Consider the following 6,227-nt stretch of genomic DNA (forward strand, 5'->3'; position numbering starts at 1 on the left):
AGTGTACAGTGTTTGCTGTAAGTGCCCATTTATTTCAATTATACATTAAGTTTTATAATAAAGAGTTGAATTTATATTTTAATGTGTTCAAGTATGTTTAGTAATTTATATTTTAGTAATTTAGTAAGTTCCATTAAGAGGGGACCCAACATATTTAAACATTTTTAAAAGTAACGCGATAGTTACTTTTCCTGGTAATTAGATATATTGTGATAATATTGTGACTCAGTTACTAACTTAGTTATTTTTTTGAAGAAGTAACTAGTAACTATAACTGATTACTTTTTCAAAGTAACTTGCCCAACACTGCTTACAGGACAGACACAATAAACATATGATTTAAAGAATATAATGCTGGACATTAAACAGAATATAAAGTATAAAGTATTTAATATGAGCTCAAATGTAAACATATACAGTAATATTTATGCATCATGTGTAGTGACGTGTTTTCACAGTGTTTGATTGCATTTTTTAAAAAAAGGAATAGTTTGAAAACTTCCTACACCACTTGCCATTACTAGCTGATAGTAAATAATTGGTGGTAACATAGTAGATATTTGTCTAACTACAGAATAATATTTTACAAATCTTCAGCCACTTAGTAGTGCCGAAGTAGTGTGTATATTAAAATTTAATAAAGTTTGAGTCATAAGTAGTGCCGAAGGGAAAATGATGTGTTTTTATTAGATCAAATTTAACTTTTGGTAAACAGTGAAGGAAGGTTTTTGTGCAACTGTATTGTAAAATAGCATACCATTAAATGCACTTGTCACCAGCATCAATTACAACTTAAATGAAAAAGGAAAGAGAAATTCTGAAGGTTTTCCCATGTTGTGCAAGATTATGAGGAATAAATATCAGGAGTTATTTCTGAACAGCCTGCAGAGCTGTCCACAGAACAGATCAGGATCATGATGCTCCCTGCTCTCTTATCTGCTATCAGTGAGGCCTAAGGTCTATATACTGTTCAGGTTGCAGTGTAAAACATATGTAAGGGCACTCATACTACAGCTAAAGCTAGTATGATTCTCTTACTCTTTGTTCCCTTGTGATACAAGTTTAGTAAGGTTATTAATAAATAGTTATATTATGGTGCATGACCCGCACTGAGTGTTGGGGCCACTTAACTGAAGCCCCTGCATCATTTTAGCCTTGTCACACTCTGCTATGATATCAGAAAGATATAAACATGAATGAAGTACATATTTAGTGTGGCTGATCTTCTTTTCCATCTGATGTACCAGTGAATTAGTCATCAGTGGTCTTAGAAAATTGAGCAACCATGGCTTTGTTCACTGCTACTGTACATGTATGATCAAAGATTGACACTGACTAATACAATGAAAAACCACACTTATTCCCCATGAAAGAGCCAGAAGCACAGAACAATTCAATATACTTATTTCCACTTTATTTGCAAATGCATTGTAAATTTGAATGAAAAAAAAATAGACATGAAATGCATGATACATTCAAATCCATACAGTATGTATGAATACTGTAAGTATTCTTCATTACTTTTGGGATAATGTAGAAGATCTAATGTTTAAAAATATTCTCATTATATCTGCTGTAACAAAGAAACAGCTGAATTTAAAGCCACATTTTCACACACTACAAATATTACATATAACACTTTTTAAACTTTTTCTTGTTACATGAAATGTTATACAAAAGCTTTAATAAAAAAAATATTCGATTGTAAAGAACATGAATACTTAATGTAGTAAAAGAAAACATTAACTCTATAACTGTCACGGTCCTGGGTCAGTGACCCAGTGTTTTCTGTTTGTATTATTATTCCTTGATTTCATGTGTTGTTGCGGGTCTCTTGGTTTTGGTTTCTGTCTTAAGTATTCCTAGCTATTTAGTTCTTTAGTTTTTTCTGATTTCTAGTTCTTAGGTTTTGGTTCTGCGTCTCCCAGTTTTTTGCCCTGTGTGTCTATCGTTGTGTGAGTTCTTGTGCCATGCTTCCCCTTGTGTTTTTTGCCGTTGTTTATCGGGTTTATCAGGTTTGTTCTTATGTTTGTTCTGTTTTTGACTTATGCCTGCAATAAAGCAGTGGACCTTGAGTTTAAGTTCTGCCTCCACAAGTCTGCATATTGGGTCCTTTTCCTGCCTGCCTGCCACGCAGCCTTATGATGACACTAACTTATTGTACAATGTTAGGGAGAAAATCACAAACATTAAAATGAAAACACTGGCACAATCATTGCATGAAAATGTCATTAATGAACCTTTTAGAAATTTGCCTCCCTTAGAACATGATTTAATAATGTTTGCGTCATCAAAACATTCCTACTGATATTTCAATTAATTTTTTTTACATCAAAGAGAAGCTAAAACATATATAATATAAAAACAAAACATCAGAGAAACATTTATAAAACATATTTCAGATGTTTAGCTATAATGTTATACCTAAATACTTTACCAGAAAACCTTATTTTATATTTGTGCCCATAGATTGTAACTTGATGGTCCATGAATGGTGGGAAATATGGGGGAAAGACAGACAAAGGTCTGATGGTTGAGAATGACAATTAGTCTTCAGTTATGAGGAAAGGAGACACTCAAACTATTGTCACTTCTCATAGCTCACCCAGTTTGGGTAGAAAGAATCGGACCCACTGCACCCACATCACACCCAACTTCCTTCCAAGCCATAGAAAATATGATGAAGCATATCTTGTCTTTGGCTTCACCTGGACAACGAAGATTTTCTTGTAAAACAAAAGGGGGTGTCACGGCGGGGTGCGCCGATGTGTGTGGAAACAGGACCCAAAAGCAGATGATGACGAGTAGTTGAAAGTTTGAGCAGAAAAGTGATCCTTTATTAGATGACGGCAGAAGTAAACCAGGAAACCAAAGTAAACTGACAAAACACTAAGAAACAAAACACTAAACGGTACTGAGACCAAAACCTAAACTATGACTGTGATGGAAAATAACCAGCAAATACTATGACTAAGACTAATGATGAATAACAGATGAAAACCATAACTAAGACCGAGGTCAAAATAAACAGAACCAGGCTAGAACTAGGGCAGAATAAACAGACTAAGACTAACGTGGAATTAACAGACGAAAACTAGAACTATGGCTGAGGTAAACAGACGAACCGACAATGGCATGAAGAAAACAAAAGGCTTAAATACAGACATGAGGTGATCAGGGGAAGTGGGGACACATGGGGAACAGCTGACAGACATAAACCTAATGACAGGACCAGGAGAGGAAAGCTAAATACAATGAACAAAGAACACATGACATTGTCAAAATAAAACAGGAAATACTAAAACTAAACATGACAACACAACTTAACAGACCTAATACGTGATGAATAAATACAAAACCCCAAAACATAGAAAACCCAGGAACAATAACTGCCTAAACTAAAGGCAGATAGGAAATAACACAAACTAAATCATATAACAAAATGAGACAAATACAAACATGAACTCAGAGCGCTGGGTCAGAGACCCAGCCTGTGACAGGGGGTCTAGAAAAAAAAGTTTGGGAACCACTGAGTTATAGGAAAGGAGATGCTCAAACTACTGTCACTTCTCATAGCTCACCCACTTTCGATAGAAAGAATCGCTGACTTTCCACAAGAAGGAGCCACTGGACCTACAGCACACAGGTCACCCAGCTTCATATAGAGCAAGGGCGGTAAAGCACAGATAAATTAATAAATTCACAATTCCAGATACATTCTGCTTTAAATGAGCACATTAGATGAATGCTCTCTTCCAGTGGATTCATGAACAACACTGAACTTCTGTAAAATATATTCAAATATACTCTCAGTCTGAAACAGCTCTGCAGTTCATTATAATTATAGGTGTAAAAACCCTCTGGTCAAACTAAAATAATAATTAAATTTTAAAAAAACATTAGATTAAAATAATAATATTAGTATTGATATTAATAATAATCACTGTTATGTTCTAATCACGGCTTCCACAATCTATATATTCAAGTTGATACTGTACCATTTTGAGTATTTCCAGAGCCTCTGATTGTTTCATAGACAGAACGATCACCTACAAGTCAGAGAAAATGATTCACCACATGATGTAAACACAAGTATTCTTGTCAATAACATTTATATTAAGTTAAGATAAGCTTTCATGTCAGTGTAAGCACAAACATACATTGAAATTGGAAATATGTTATTACTTATAAATGCTGTACATGATTAAATGTTGTTATTGTCTTAGTTTTGTTTAATTCAACAGTGTTAAAGCTGCAGCAGAGAAAAGCATCAGGATATTTTAAACTAAGATGAAAAACTAACCATGAAGAAGAGAGGAGTAGACTTGTTGTTGATTTTCATCCTGACTCACCCTCTGGTCATCGGCAGAACCTTTATTAAAATTCAAAATAAGACACTAACGTTCACATAGTTTATTATGTTTTATATAATATTGTGAACAGTTTTCAGTTTTGGAATGTTGCATCTCCATATTTAAATATTTTAAAGAGTAAAATATGTAACAGAAAAAAAAAAGTCTCACTTTCTTTCTGTAGACCTTTTTGTACAGGAACAGGAACAGGAGGAAAATAAATATGATTCCAGGAATGAGTCCAGTGATCATCAGAACCGGAAATGGAGAACTCGGCACAGCTATTGCAAATAAGGAAAATGAACTGTTATGTTATTAAACGTAACCGAATTGCACAAAGTCAGAGTTAAGTCTTAAAAGTAAACTCCAATTTAAATATATAACAATATTATATAACCTCTTCACTGAATTTGGCACACTTGACAACCTTTTAAATACTGGCACCACTTGCTGTAAATAACAGTCATGGTTCCTTTTAGGTTTGTCAAGTGATTTATGTTTGTGTTGTGTTCTCTGTTTTTAGTATTTAAGTGTGCCTATGCCAAAAGGCACACTTATTACTATTGCTCGGATTTATTATTATTGTGTGGATGCTTTAAGCATCCACACTATAGTGTTCCTGTTTCTCTTTATTCTTTATTATTGTGTGGATGCTTTAAGCATCCACACTATAGAGTTCCTGTTTCTCTTTATTCTTTATTGTGTGGATGCCTTAATAGGCATCCACACTATTGAGTTCCTGTTTCTCTTTATTCTTTATCTTTTCTTCATCTTCAAGTTGCTTCCGTACACTTTTCGGCGCTTAACTACTCCCTCAGTTTTCAGCCGATTTTCTCAGTTCAAACTCTAAACTGTTCTGCTCTTTCTGCTAATTCCAGCTATGACTTTTGGTGTTTATTACTATTATACTTTTTAAAATATTACACTTTTTTCCTTTAATTTGTCCCATTGAAATGAATGGGAAACTTCCACAATTCTGCTAAAACTTTCTTGTCTTTGAAACTTAACTACTGCCTCATACTTTCACCTAGAAACTCCATTCAAACTTTAAAATGTTCTCCAATTATTGGGCTATTCCTGTATGATTCAGCTTTTTCAGATCTTCTACCGTTTTCATCTTATCGCTCTTTAAGTCTTCAGTTGCAAAATTGTGATTTTTCAGAAAATACATGCGTTGCTATGGTTGCTATGCAATTAACTCCGAGGGGACAGTGAAACTGGTTGAATTTTCTCTTCATGTCTGAACAACTCCTTGCTACTCGCTCAATTTCCACTCAACTTCCACAAATTATACATCAAAACGTAGGTATTTTTGCTGGCTTTCAGGAAATGTCACTATCATTGTTGTGGGATTTATAGAATTTTGGCAAATCTCCTCAGATCAACACATGGTCAGAAAACTCTCCATATAAAGTCAATGGAGAGTTTGTTCAAAATCACCGCTGGATTTCTCTAATGAGAGGCATTTTCAAATTGTCATATCTCCTTAACGAAGCGAAGTTAAGACATGAGGCTTGTCCCCGTATATCTTCAGACACTCCTGACGCTCACAATTCAAGAATTTCTTTCTCACCTATTACCGTTCTGAAATGAGTTGGACTTGTTTGAGGGTAGGAAATTTGTCCTTCGCTCAGATTTCATCAGATTTCAAATTCTGGAAATGAACCACTTTTTTCTCTCGTCATATCTTTTTGATGGATTTCCACAGAGCCCTGAAAATTTCCATGACTGTTCACCAAAGCCTGCTGTCTCTTACGGTGAAAGAATGATTTTGATGCTCCATATAGATTTAGAGTTACCAAAGGTTGTTTGAGCGCAAGTCAAGGCAGTTTTTGCTTCGCCTCTACTCAGTTACAGTGTATTACAAGTCATATA

At 34.5% G+C, this 6,227-nt stretch overlaps 1 long non-coding RNA gene across 1 annotated transcript; it reads right to left on the reverse strand.

The window, feature by feature from the left end:
* Positions 1–2,752: 2,752 nt before the first annotated feature.
* On the reverse strand, positions 2,753–4,631 carry LOC121813742. The gene is made up of 4 exons (XR_006053850.1): positions 4,524–4,631; positions 4,304–4,372; positions 3,999–4,049; positions 2,753–3,655 (listed from the first exon to the last, which is right to left on the reverse strand). It is a non-coding gene; the product is annotated as an uncharacterized LOC121813742 (long non-coding RNA).
* Positions 4,632–6,227: the final 1,596 nt, after the last annotated feature.

The sequence above is a fragment of the Haplochromis burtoni genome, unplaced genomic scaffold (assembly GCF_018398535.1).
Source record: "Haplochromis burtoni strain Fernald_Lab_line unplaced genomic scaffold, NCSU_Asbu1 Contig_2390, whole genome shotgun sequence".
Lineage (NCBI taxonomy): Eukaryota > Metazoa > Chordata > Actinopteri > Cichliformes > Cichlidae > Haplochromis > Haplochromis burtoni.